This window comes from Podarcis filfolensis, assembly GCF_964270895.1.
Source record: "Podarcis filfolensis genome assembly, chromosome: 6".
Classification (NCBI taxonomy): Eukaryota; Metazoa; Chordata; class Lepidosauria; order Squamata; family Lacertidae; genus Podarcis; species Podarcis filfolensis.
The window spans coordinates 83,811,966-83,826,940 of NC_139609.1; the positions used below are offsets into that span (position 1 = coordinate 83,811,966).

The following is a 14,975-nucleotide window of genomic DNA, read 5'->3' on the forward strand; positions in this document are numbered from 1 at the left end:
AAATCCTGGAGACTGTCAAAGAATGGCAATTGTCTTATGGCATTAGCTTTCATGGGCTGGAGTCCAACTTCTTCAGATGCAAGAAATGTTATCTCCCATTGACAGGTATAATATACACATGGGAGCAGAAGGGTAAAAAAAAAGTGGTAGCAAACAGTGGGGTCAAATGCCATGGAATGCAAAAGGTAGAGCCTGTGACAATTTTACTAAAATTGTTTTAGGAGCTGAAGTTTCCCTGGATGAAAAAAAAGCACAGTGATCACAAAAACGTATGCCATAATAAATGTGTTAGTCCTTTAAAGCGCCATAGGACACTTGATTTTGTTTCAAGAAACTAACTGGGTTACCTTTCTGGAACTTTTATTTCCATGTTCTTTTTATTTCACCTGTGGTCCAGCAGCTTTGGCTTATAAAAGACAAAACTAAGAGTCTTCATTTCCGATTAACACCAGTTGCAGTGCAGCTTCAATTCCTTCCACTACTTGAACACATCCCCATTAACAGCTAATGTCATCAGCTTGCTAATTCAACCATCTATGCCAAGATCAACAACATCTGCATGTTAAAAATGTGGTGGAAATGTGTCTGGAATCATGCATCCTGATCAAACATACCAAGTCTCATTGATTGTTCCAAGTATCCTCAATGGATCCATGTTCCCTTTCATGTCATGAAATGTGCAATGTGGCCCTGCCATGTGTCCAGTCACAGTCAGAAGTATGCATTACCTGGTGGCAAGATCAAGGGTGGCTTCCAATCCCTGGAATTCACTCTTGAGGAGTGGGAACTGATTCTCTTCTAACATTCAGACGACTTTCAAAGACCTTTGGGATCAGGTACGGTAGCACCTTTGAGATTCTGAAGCTGGAAATAATGTGGTAGCCTTTGGTTCTGCTGTTGTTTAATTTCATTGTGCTATATTTCAAAGTTGGCTTTTATAGTATTCTTTATTAATTTTTGAGCTGGTTTGAGTGGGCTTTACATTTGCAAATAATTGAATAAATGATGTTGTACAGGGCAGGGCCCTGGTTTGATTCTCCACCACTCCCCATCAAAGTGCAGTCTGGTACACTGCTGACATCAGTAACACCTGCCAGTAGAGGACATATTTATTAGATATTATCCTCCCTCACATTTGTGAGTTAAGCAGGCTGCATCCCTTTGCAGCTTAAAAGGAGGCTTAGCTAGGCCAGTTTTAGCCTTTTAGTTTAAGTAATCCAGGATGCTTTAAGGCAGGCTTGATTCTCCTGGTATTTCCCTCTTTTCTCCCCCTTAAAACAATAAAACTGTATTGTAAAAGGTAAAAATAACATTTACTCTCTCAGAATACTTGTTGAAGAGTAACAGATACAGTAGCTTTGTTCAGGCAGGCTTAAAATGGCAATTCAGCTACAAAGACATAGTTTAGTCTAGTGGGTATACCTCTCACAGAGTTCTCTCTAGCAAACTTAAGGGGAAAACTCTATGAGCTTCAGCTCCTATCGTGTGCCTGTCTAGCAAGACAGGAATTGTTGGTTTGGACTACGTTTTAAATATCCCACATCAAAGAGGGCTTTATTGCTCTGAGAACTGTGCTGAGGCAACTTCAGGACAGGATCAAACTAAACCATACTGGACCCTGCTTAGCTTTGCAAATGTCCTAGCAGTTACCTACAAGGCTAGTCCTACCATTTGGCAAAATGAGACACCCTCCTCAACCAGTAGATGCTGGAAGGTGAGGAGCAGTAGTAAGGTGTTGGAGGACAGAGTTGTGTGTATTACTTACACACACACACACACACACACACACACACCAACTTAGCCCGCGGCTCTGAAGGGGGGCTGTATCTTGCCTTTCTCCTCAGCAAAATGTCTTCAACTAGCCCTGCTTACCCGAACCTTACTAAACCACCTTGATGAAAACGGGCTTCTCTTACAATTCTGTTGTGAGCTTAGGGAGTCTCATGAGCCAACCACCTCTCTTCTTCCCAGGCGGTTTTCATCTTGAAGTTCTGGTGCTCTTGACTCCAGTGCCAGATGATGATTTATACAATGAAACTTTGCCAGGAAGACTTGAATCCAGTGTAGAATTAACGGGGAGTGCCTCAGCAGTTTCATTTGGCGTCAAATAAGTCCTCCATGAAATTGCACCTTATTGTACCTGAAGGAGAAGAGATGGTAGTGGTGGGGGACTCTTCAGAGTATAAATGTTTGGTAATGAAAAACGTGCTGTGTAACAAGTCTCTGGGCTTAATCAACCCAGTAATTAAATGATTCATTTGCTTTTCCTTTATTCAATTACTTTAGCACTTCCTCCTCATCGCTGTTAATCATACAGCAAGCACCAACGTTGCATCTGAATAACCCCCTCCCTTTTTTTTCCTATTCCTGGATTTAAACGCTTTGTTTCAACACACAGCTTGTGGCTTCTGTGTGCTGCAAAGAAAAGTGCAAGGCTAGATTTGCATTTGCAAATGAGTTTTAAATTATTCTTGCAGTGTAGGTGTAACAATGCCTGCTAAGTTTTTGGCTACTCTTATGGTGTGGCTGGGAAGTAATGACCCATAAGGGCAAAATGATGGCCATTGAAATATGCTGGCCAATGGAATATCAGTGTGTTAGTTAAATCTATTCCTTATTTCAGTGGAAATTGGTAATTTTGAGCACATTATTTGCAGCACATTTAACTAGAGGCACAGCAAAAAAATTAATTTGATCTGTATTTTAAGATACAATATGGTACTTCAGAATAACAAAACTATTCAGGAGAACACACCTCGTTTACTGAAATTCTTAACTTCATAATTAGTTTGGGGGTAAGAATGAGCCAAATATTCATAGTTTTTTTGGGGTGAATTATTTTTTATTTTAAAAAAGCCCATCCCTTCAAAATTTGCCTGCTTTACTGAACAGGTACGTGTATTATGCAAAACGTAAAACTGTTTCTCTATTTTCCCATCCATGTCCTGGACTCCATGCATTGCTCAAAACCCTCAGTTGTCTGCTTTGTTCTTCTAAGGCTTCAGGATACTGCAAAAGAATAATCCAAGTTTCTGGCCAGCAGCAGTAGGGCATATACAGAGCACTGCCCTTTGTGTGAGCCAGAGTGGCAGGCGGTGGGGCAGGGGAAATGCCCTTTCATTATGCCTTTGCCCTTGCTGGTGCAACGAGGAGGTCCAGATCAGGCCTGTTGCTATCACATAATGGCAACAGGGCTGGATTAGGATCCTCCTGCTCACTCACCTCCAAAATGTGCTTTTTCAAGAGTTGGCACAGGTCATTGCCATTTGTAATACCAATGCAGGAGCTTCCACACATTCTCCATATGGATGGGCACTCCACACCAGCAGAGATCAGTGGAGCTGGGGTGAGGGATACCTCTGCCTTACTAAAACGATCTCCAGCCCAGCAGATCAGGGTTTGGATTGCAGCCTAAATTAGCAAAGCACAGGGCGTAGCTCAGGAAAACCCAGATCTTGAGACTATCTATCTATCTGTCTGTCTGTTTGTCTGTCTGTCTGTCTGTCTTTTATTAACAAGCTACATGCTGTCCTCTGGACAGATTCCAGCAACAACAAAAGGTATAAGGTAAAGGGACCCCTGACCATTAGGTCCAGTCGTAACCAACTCTGGGGTTGCAACGCTCATCTCGCTTTATTGGCCGAGGGAGCCGGCATACAGCTTCTGGGTCATGTGGCCAGCATGACTAAGCCGCTTCTGGCAAGCCAGAGCAGCGCCCGGAAACGCTGTTTACCTGTTCTCTTTCTCAAGCTCTGGGAGGAAGACCTTTCATTGCCTACAGACAGCCACCCAATCTTAAACAACTCCTAACCCACAATAATACTACAACCAGACGTAACACGGACACTGGCACCAGAGCCTGCAATAAACCCAGATGCCAACTTTGCTGCCACATACACCCGGACAACACCATTACTGGCCCCAACAACATCACACATACCATCTCGGGACTATTTAATTGCTCATCGTCTAACATTGTATATGCCATCAAATGCCAACAGTGTCCCTCAGCTCTCTATATTGGACAAACAGGCCAAACCTTACGCCAAAGAATAAACGGACATAAATCGGACATCAAGAATCACAAGACAGAGAAACCAGTAGGAGAACACTTCAATCTCCCAGGACATTCTATACAAGATCTCAAAGTAGCTGTATTACTACAAAGGAATTTCAGAAATAGACTGGAAAGAGAAGCTGCTGAATTGCAACTCATTACCAAACTTAAAACCATGGAGACACCTGGTCTGAACAAAGACATTGGATTCTTATCTCATTATACATGATAAAGCCATTTTTCACCTTCTCACCCCTTGCTTTTTCCTGTAAGACCTATTGCAGTCGTTAAGAGTCATCAACAGGCTCATCTCAGCTATCTGCCAACCACCCATTCCCACCACCCTTCTGAGTAATACCCCTCCCCACCTTCTCACTATATAGAAGGATCTGGCAACTTCTGTTTCAGTGTATCTGAAGAAGTGTGCATGCACACGAAAGCTCATACCAAGAACTAACTTAGTTGGTCTTTAAGGTGCTACTGGAAGGAAAAAAATTTTTTTGTTTTGACTATGGCAGACCAACACGGCTACCTATCTGTATCTTCAGAATAGTGGGTGATAAAACCTCTCAGCAAAGTGTCCACTTGATTTAGAAATCAGCAGGTACGTAACTGAATTGCTAACACAATTAATTGCCAGTAGCTGGCATGTCTCCAAATAAGCAGTGCTCATCCCTTCATTATCTCAAATCACTTCTGTCGCTTCTTAATTAACTCTCCATTCATAATGCTATAGATTTAGATATGCTTACAATTTAGGACGAGATTGATGTAAATAATGTTTATGCTCAGCAATTATTTTGTCTAAAGGTTAAAGCGCCCTCAAATGAGTGGCAAGTTATTGAAATGTGAAATTTCAAAGAAAGCCAGGCCAAACACAGAACAGACAAGAGCATGGTGATGCATCAACATTCCTTCCTCAAAGTACTGTGATGGGAGAGCCTTGATAAACTCATTCCCTCTGCTTAGAAGCTACACTTGTCAATCACAGAAGAGGTCCTCTCTTCATACACTGGCATTTTCCTTATATGGCAAACTTGGGAAGAAGCACCCCAAAGCAGATTGAAGGTCTCTGCTTCAGTTTGGGTAACATCTAAAAGATCCTGCTTTGGCTCAGACAAGCACCAGATCTGTACACAGCACCCCTAGTTCTGTTCCTGATTTGCAGTTCATCCAAATCCTTTGCGCATTCCCAACTGAAATTCAAATCATCAGTATTTGGCAAATGCCACATTAATCAAATCAAAGGATTACATTAATCGTGTCTGTGCTTTGGTTAGTGCATGGTGTTGTCTTTTGCTGCCATAACCTTTAATAAGACAGGGAAGTCTTCTGTGACCCATTCCAGCCTGGTGCATCGGGGGAACATGATAGCGCAAATGAATAAGAAACCGTCACCAGGAGGCAGGAGTATAATTAAAAAGACTTCTTTTATCTCAAAATTTCATTAAAAACAACTAAGCACTCAAAGATATATAGGACCCAGGTTTTAATTAAATTGCAGCTATTTCTTAGCCAGCTCAACATCCACAACATAAGGTGATTTCGCCCCCCCCCCACCTGCAAGTGTCCAAACAAAGTCTTGTTGCAACCCCATGCCAGGCCCTGAAAATTTCAGATCATTCATGAACCCCCACAGATATCACAATAAAGTTAACAGGTTGCCACCTTCGGGAGAAAGGGACCTGATGATTATGAATTTGGTTGATAGATTTGTGGTCCTGTCTGATTTTGCTGAAACATAATGCAAAACCAACATATCAAGGATGTTAAAAAATATATTAAAAAGCACTCAATTCCATAAGACATCCACTTTTGAAGTCATTTCCCTTCTTGAGAGTAGTGATGGAAAAGAAACTGAATTCAGTTCATCATCATCATCATCATCATCATCATTTATTATTTATACCCCGCCCATCTGGCCTGGTTTCCCCAGCCACTCTGGGAAGCTTCTGACAAAATATTAAAATACAATAGTCTGTCAAACATTAAAAGTTTCCCTAAACAGGACTGCCTTCAGATATTTTCTAAAAGTCTGGTAATTGTTTTTCTCTTCGACATCTGGTTGGAGGGCGTCCCACAGGGTGGGTGCCACTACCGAGAAAGCACTCTGCCTTGTTCCTTGTAACTTGGCTTCTCGCAGCAAGGGAACCTCCAGAAGGCCCTCAGCGCTGGACCTCAGTGTCCAGGCAGAACGATTGGGGTGGAGATGCTCCTTCAGGTATACCAGACCCAGGCCATTTAGGGCTTTAAAGGTCAGCACCAACACTTTGAACTGTGCTCAGAAATGTACTGGGAGCCAATGTAGGTCTTTCAAAACCGGTGTTATGTGGTCTCAGCAGCCACTCCCAGTCACCAGTCTAGCTGCCACATTCTGGATTAGTTGTAGTTTCCGGGTCACCTTCAAAGGTAGCCCCACATAAAGTGCATTTCAGTAGTCCAAGTGGGAGATAACTAGAGCATGCACCACTCTGGCGAGACAGTCCGCAGGCAGGTAGGGTCTTAGCCTGCTTACCAGATGGAGCTGGTAAACAGCTGCCCTGGACACAGAATTGACCTGCGCCTCCATGGACAGCTGTGAGTCCAAAATGACTCCCAGGCTGTGCACCTGGTCCTTCAGGGGCACAGTTACCCCATTCAGGACCAGGGAGTCCTCCACACCTGCCCGCCTCCTGCCCCCTGTCCCCCAAAAACGGTACTTCTGTCTTGTCAGGATTCAACCTTAATCTGTTATCCGCCATCCATCCTCCAACTGCCCCCAGACACTCACACAGGACCTTCCCCGCCTTCACTGGTTCTGATTTGAAAGAGAGGTTCAGATTTAAAGGCAAACCTAACTTATCTGCACTTTGTGAAACAATGCCCAAACCGAAACACAGCCATCCATTGAAATTCACACTTCAGATTTTGCAACGCAGTTCTCCAGCCAAGTAATACAAAATACAGTGCATGAAAATGCATATGGCAGTGGAAAGTGTGCATAAAGAGGCATATATAAGTGGGAACAACATACAAAAATGAATTCCATTAAGAAAAACGGATGTGCAAATATGTGAGCGCAAAGGAGCTGATGCCTCTGCTTGCTTCGTTCACCACCCACCTCTCTTCTATTCCATGAGGTCCTTCTCTAGAAAAGTTTTTGATACTTAGACACCAGAAGCAGGGAGCTGAAAAGCTGTTTTCTGTGTGAAAATGAAATATTGAAAAGTGTACTTTGATTCTCAAATTACTGCTACTACTACAACGACACCTACATATCAGACAGGCACCATCTCTGTTGTCTTTTGGGCATCTGTTGAAGGCTTTCCTATTTCAACAAGTCTTCTAGTGGAGTTCTCTCCCCCCCCCATCCCAATCACTTTTATATGTGTAATGTTTTTAAAAATATACACCATTGTTTTAGGTGGGGGGTTTTTTCATTGTGGAAATGCTTCAAAATGCTTAATAGGAAGTGATTCATAACTGAAAGGAACGAAATGGTTGTTATTTTGCATGCAATTGTTTTAAGTGTATTTATATATGTAAAAGGTTTTAATGGCTTTGATATACACAGTTGTTTTATATTTGTTTTTGTTGTATTGCAAAATCAACTTGAAATGCCTTATATGAAGTGATTCCTAAATGAAATTTAATTAAAAAATAAAACAATATGCATCACCTTAATCAATGTCTTTTTCTTTTTTTAAGAGAGAGGGTTAGATTAGATGATCTTCAGCATGTCAATGCCCAGGGAATGTTATTCCCAACGAGGAAAAAAGTAGAATGGACTAGGAAATTTCATGAAGGCAAACAGAGCTGTGATTAATTCTCCTTTAGGTTATTATAGGCTCTGATCTCTTTTCTTCAAATGCAAAGCCTTTAATTAATGCGCTGACACTACACTGAAAGATATTGGTATATTTCCACGTATGAGCTCATATTTCCTGGAGGATGACACAGAGTAAATATCAGGTGCTTTCCCCGTCTGATTTCTTTCAATTCTCTCTTTTGCATTATTTATCCATTTTCACCCCTCAAGTGTTTTCACAGCAGATGTCTCACCAATGTCCTCCATAAATCTCTGCATTTTGTTCCTCCGATGAATTTGATTTGAGGTATTACTTCAGAGCACACATAAGTGCAGATTTAATGCTTTCCCCCAAAGATTGTAGATTTTACCATTAATAAATGGACACAAATATGTCAAGGAAAACTCCTATTGAAAAAAAGGAATAGCGTTCGAGCAAATTGCTCTCTCCTGGTAAGCCAGCTTCCTTGTATAAAATGACAGGTACTTTCTTCATTGGAAGTGACAAGATAATGCCCTCCAAGTGTATTTGTAATTGAAAGGCATCTTTTAGCTAGAGTGCTGATTTTCTTATGATGCCTATCAGTTTTGGTGTATAGCCAACATGGGTTCTGCTTTTGATGTCTCCTCCGTGTGATGTAGAAAATGAGGAGACTTTGCAGTGGTGCCATTGTCTCTCTTGAACCCTTTTCCAGGGGAGCCTGTGTTATATTATCAGGCACAGTGCCTTCACAGTGCAGTGTGTCAGAAAGGAACATTTCTAGGAACACCTTCAGGCTGTGTATTGTTATAGATTGGGGGGGACCCACCAAAGGACCACAGACCCTGGGTGAGTGCCTGTAACCCCATGGGCTCTTGTCACTGCTTGGCAGAGAGAGGAGGAGCACCCGACTTTTATAACAATACAATGGGCTGGGTCTTTCAAAATTGCACTGATTTTAACTCCTGATTTCACAACCACATTGATCTTCTGGTTTTTAAGAACCCCCAAGCAATGTCAGGTACAAGGCTGCTAGTTGAAAATTAACTGTAAAGTGTTGATAATCAAACTGAAAGGACCAAAGAAGTAAGTTGGAAGACGCCTGGAAATGGGTGGATAAAGAATGGGACTCCACCAGAACTCTTTCTAACATTAGCTACTCTGTACAAGATTTGCAAAAGAGTGAGAAGCAACTGAAAGAAAACATATATTACTTTAGCCAACACTTCTTGTTAAGTTGTGGGTGAACATATCAGATGACACAGTGATTCTTCAAACAGCTCTTGTTTATTCACAGACACAAAACAGAACTGAACTGAAGGGTTCAGCCAGCCTGCTTATATAGAGCTCCACTACAAGGCAACAGTAACAACTTTCTGTAACTATCCAATCACTGAACGTCACTTTCAATTCCTTATTTGCATATGTGGACCTGAGTGAAAACTATCTACAGTATCCCCCTGCTGGCCCAGGGTGAGAACTTCAGTACATAACACTTCTCTCCTAAATCTCTGGGGTTGGAAGCCTGGTAAAATTACTCCTATGCTACCAGTTGGACTTGCCATTTACAAAGGAGCTCTCCCTCCCCATTTCAGTATCCAAAATACTGGGATTGGAGAGCACTGGTAAAATCATTCCCTCTGATTACAAGCTAGATCTGTCAGCTGCAACAGAGGACCCCACACCAAGTCTTTGCATTGCCCTTAAGCTAGAAACACAAGTTTTGGTTTTGCAAAGGTGCTCCTGCTCCCCCGCTGCCCCCACACCCTGAAGTTTTCCTTATATGGTAAACATAGATGCATCATTTTCTGATACTTGTCTGTAAAAGACTGTTGCCTGAGGTGCCACAAGGTGCTTTGAGGGATCCCCGCTTTGACTTGAGGCATCCTGATTCACCTCTGGGAAGCCAATGAACTCTGAGACAGCCTGCTTCAGCTCAGGATTTGGGATTCAAATGAAGTCACTGCACAGTTAGTATTCTGTGGAGTATAGTCTACGAACAGGAAGCAATAACCAGTTTTGATAACTTAGTTTTAGGGAAATATGTTAATGATATGACACTCTTAATAATGCTGATTAGATTATTCCAAAGAAGGAACACATGTTTCTAACAGTTGGCACACTTTCATCTGTCTATGATCAAGAGTGTTTATCTCTTTCCTAATCTGCTGATCTCCCAATATGAATAAATTAAATGTTTTAATGCTAGGAATTTAATACTCCTCCCAAGAAACCCTGTACAATAAACATGAATGATGACACCATTTTCACTTTGTTGTATCATTGCTCCAGAGTCCAGTAACCACCAGACCTTGGAGTCAGAGGCTGCATGGTCTCCAATTAAGGAGCTGGGCCAGATGCAGGACTCTACTGCTGGAGATCAAAAGACAACTAAACTTGAGAAAGATGGACATGACCGCCATGGAAAAATCCCATTATTTTACCCATCCCATCCCCGACACTCCTGCAATATGGTTCAAAATCCTGTTACTAACAGCCACCCACGAATGAAATATAAGGATGTTCAGAATATCAGGGAAGTACTCCAACACAAATGCAGCAAGATTATGGGTTGCATGCAATGTAGCACTAAGGAGATTCTTCCGCCAGAGCAAGCATTTTCGCTTGCCCAGTAGAATCATCTCCCCTTTCCCTGCCCTCCCACATGCTGCTCTGGGGGATTCTCCTGACCCTCTGCAACAGAGCTGGGGAGAGCATACGGCATGCACAAAGGGAGGAGTACAAAGTCCCATTGCACTAGTGAGAAACCTTGTGCTGGCTCCTGCATGTACAACAGTCTACTTGAATCTTGCCCTTGGTGTTGGCTACGTCCTAACTATGCAGCTTTATAGCGAACACTGCTGCCACACCCCTTCCTGGCCTGTCAGCAGGGTCCTGCTCTGCAACATGTGAGACATCTGTCTTCCTACTCATGAGCAAGGCTTAGGGACAGTTGACCTCGTTCTGCCAGATGGGCACTGTGCTTCTAGATCTGAGGGTGATCTTGGAGCATGTGTTTGTGGGGGAGAAGACTCAGGTTGCACTGGTTCCTGTAAACCCACAGCCTCCTTGAGTGGGATATCTCCAAGCCCATCCAGCAGAGCATTTTGGGAGAATTCTTGGTATCTGTTGACTCCCACTGAGCTCTGTATTTAATAGAGCCAGCAATATCATATGATATCCAGTCTTTAATATTGTCATTGTCCTGGACCAGGATTCCTTGAAGGATGACTTCTCTGGCAACTGTCACTCTGAAGAGGAGATAGATCCAATCTCTGGTCCATGTTGCGTGGGTATGTAGGCACCAGAATTTGTCTCTTCTCTGTGATCCCTGAAGAGATACTTCTGCCTCCAAACTGGTGGCTGGTCCACAAAACTCTCAGAGAATCAGGAGAGCCCTGAGGAGAAATCCCCATAGCCTGAAAGCCCATAACCCCGAAGAAGTCAACAGTTCTTTAAAACTGTCCAGGATGCAACACTCCAGGGGTTGGATCACATCAGTGATTGACTAGCCGTGCTATAAAACTCACTCAGATGCTCCAGTACCTTGCTGAGGCAAATCAAATGTTTGGTATATACCCATGGTCCTGAACCCACAGATTGATCTCCCTACAAGGTGCTGACCCTTGTCTTGCTTTGGGAAACAGGAACTTCTGACCTCCTCTTGTTTGATCCACCATCCCTCCTTATCGGTGGGCATTGCTGCAGATTGTGAAAAATATATGAAACCCCTTGAACAAAAATATATATGTAAACAACCTTTTTTATTCCCAGTTCAGTCTACAAAGAAACACACACCAAGGATGTTCACTTTCACCCCTGTTATTTGTTCTCCTTTTTGTAGCCATTTAGAAATAATTAAAATACCTCTGGAGTACACCTTGGATAGAGTGAATTAAAGATATCCATGTACACAGATTATATTGGCTGAATATTAACAAAGCCATTAGAGTCTTCCTCAGAACTAATAAGTGTTGTTGTTTAGTCGTTTAGTCATGTCTGACTCTTCGTGACCCCATGGACCAGAGCACGCCAGGCACTTCTGTCTTCCGCTGCCTCTGCAGTTTAGTCAAACTCATGCTGGTAGCTTTGAGAACACTGTCCAACCATCTCGTCCTCTGTCGTCCCCTTCTTGTGCCCTCCATCTTTCCCAACATCAGGGTCTTTTCCAGGGAGTCTTCTCTTCTCATGAGGTGGCCAGTATTGGAGCCTCAGCTTCAAGATCTGTCCTTCCAGTGAGCACTCAGGGCTGATTTCCTTCAGAATGGATAGGTTTAATCTTCTTGCAGTCCATGGGACTCTCAAGAGTCTCCTCCAGCACCATAATTCAAAAGCATCAATTCTTTGTGGTCCAGCTCTCACTTCCATAATAATAAGTACTAATAAGTACTAAGAACTAATAAGTACTTTATCTAAATTTAGCAATGTACAGCGGTACCTCAGTTTAAGAACAGCCCTGTTTATGAACTATTCGGTTTACGAATTCCACAAAACCGGAAGTAGTGTCCCGGTTTGTGAACTTTACCTTGGTCTAAGAATGGAAGCCGAATGGTGGAAGGGCACCGGCGGCGGGAGGCCTCATTAGGGAAAGCGCGCATCAGTTTAAGAACAGATTTGGTTTAGGAACAGACATCCGGAATAGATTAAGTTTGTAAACCGAGGTACCATTGTTTCTGGCTACAAAATAAACAAGCCTAAATGCTTTACAACCAACATCCCACCAGTAATCAGAAAACAATTGACATCAAGCAGCAACACACAGTGGAAGGATAATCCAATCAAGTATTTGGGAATCTGAAGAGGCCCTAATTTGGACACACTCTCAGAATATCACTATAAAAACTGGATGTAGCAATTTACAAAAGATATTGAAAAATGATCAACATACCAAACAGAGCCATGCCAAAATTTTATGCTGCAGTCTGTTTTTCGCACCCCCCCTTTTTTTTGCTGGCCAGCAGTTAAGGAGAAGAGAAACCGCATTTTAAAAAAAAATCACAGGGAGAGAACAGTTTGGAGAAATTCTCGAGTGTAGGGGTGAAGGTTTGTTTGTTTGTTTGTTTGTTTGTTTGTTTGTTTGTTTTGCTGTTGGTGCACTTAACTTCTTTCAAGGGGTGTTTGTGAGTGCCCTTCCTTTCATTTCACAATGTACATATCCAGTGGTCTGCCTTTCCAGAAGTTCAAGTTTTCTGAAAGCTACCGACCCTTAGCTTTCTGAAAGCCACTACTGAGAAGGCCCAATGTTGGTGACTCCCTTTGCTTCCTCTCGGCTTTTTAGCTCAGTATGTCATGGCAGCTAAGCCAAAGTTTGGTTTAGCGCGTGGGGCAAACCCAGGATTGTGATTACCCACAATTCATAGCTAAGGTTTGTTGGATGGTTACAGGTTTTTGGTCAAGGAGGAGAGATCTAAACTATGATCCTCGGATTAGGTGACATGCTAAGCTTAACTTTGATTTAGCTGCCACCCTGTGCTGAGCTAAAAAAAAAAAAACAACACTCTGGGAAGAGCAGAGCAGGTATGAACCAGACTCTAAGCATCAAAAGGTGGAGAAGCTGCATACCATGTGTCTGATAACCCATTGCCATTTTTAAAAGTAAATGCTTTTGCTTTTAATGGATTGTATTTTAATGAGGGTGAAAGAGGAGAACGCAAAATATGGTCTGAAGCTCAACATCAAAAAAACGAAGATCATGGCCACTGGTCCCATCACCTCCTGGCAAATAGAAGGGTAAGAAATGGAGGCAGTGAGAGATTTTACTTTCTTGGGCTCCATGATCACTGCAGATGGTGACAGCAGTCACGAAATTAAAAGACGCCTGCTCCTTGGGAGAAAGGCGATGGCAAACCTAGACAGCATCTTAAAAAGCAGAGACATCATCTTGCCAACAAAGGTCCGTATAGTTAAAGCCATGGTTTTCCCAGTAGTAATGTATGGAAGTGAAAGCTGGACCATAAAGAAGGCTGATCGCTGAAGAATTGATGCTTTTGAATTACCGGTATGGTGCTGGAGGAGACTCTTGAGAGTCCCATGGACTGCAAGAAGATCAAACCTATCCATTCTTAAAGAAATCAGCCCTGAGTGCTCACTGGAAGGACAGATCGTGAAGCTGAGGCTCCAATACTTTGGCCACCTCATGAGAAGAGAAGACTCCCTGGAAAAGACCCTGATGTTGGGAAAGATGGAGGGCACAAGGAGAAGGGGACGACAGAGGACGAGATGGTTGGACAGTGTTCTTGAAGCTACCAGCATGAGTTTGACCAAACTGTGGGAGGCAGTGGAAGACAGGAGTGCCTGGCGTGCTCTGGTCCATGGGGTCACGAAGAGTCGGACATGACTAAACAACTAAACAACAACAACATCCATACGGACATAGGAAGCTGCCTTATATTGAGTCAGACCATTGGTCCTTCTAGCTGAGTATTGTCTACCCTGATTGGCAGTGGCTCTTTGGGATTTGTCTCCTAGCCCTACCTAGAGAGGCTGGGGACCTTCTTCATGCAAAGCAGATGCTCTACCACTGAGCTACTCAGAGTAGACCTATTGAAGTTAATTACTATGACTACCTTATGTTTATTCCTTTAAATGGGTCTACTTGTGAGGAAGACTAGCATTTGCTGCAACCCAAAGAAAATAGTGGAGCAAGATTATTTGAAAAGGTAAAACTAAAATCAGCCGATTTCAAAAACAAAACCAGTAAGTTCTATGATCTCAGGTGCTTAATATTCAACCTCCATAGCTTCTTGTGCCTTAGCTAAAGCTCTAAGGAAGACGTCATAAGGTAACTTTTTCCACAAGGTTTTTTCAGATCAGGAAGTGCAGGCCCAAATGACAACAGTACGCAATACATACATTTACAACTTCTTATGGATTGTACTGCATGCTTCAAGTGTTGTTTGTGAGATTTATCTTTCTAATGTAGAGGCAGTCGTGAAAGTTTTGGCCAGATAAATATTTGTCTTCAGTGGTATTTGAGACAGGAAAATATAACTCTCCATTGGCAGGAAGAACCTGCAGGAACAGTCCATATGTGATTGTATCCTCAAGCAATCTTACCTAATAGCCATTGATGGACCTCCATGTCCTCCATTAATTTGTCTTGTGAACTAAAATGAACTTTCTGAGAGAGCCAGCAGTCCTAAAATACTTAC

The 14,975-nt window shown here is 42.6% G+C and overlaps 1 long non-coding RNA gene across 1 annotated transcript in view; it reads right to left on the reverse strand.

Annotated features, from left to right (window-relative positions):
* Nucleotides 1-6,294: 6,294 nt before the first annotated feature.
* LOC310764837 overlaps nt 6,295-14,975 on the reverse strand; it is a 392,409-nt gene continuing 383,728 nt past the window's right edge. The window contains exon 3 of the long non-coding RNA XR_014549255.1: nt 6,295-6,567. This is a non-coding gene — a long non-coding RNA (uncharacterized lncRNA). The remainder of the gene's footprint in view (nt 6,568-14,975) is intronic.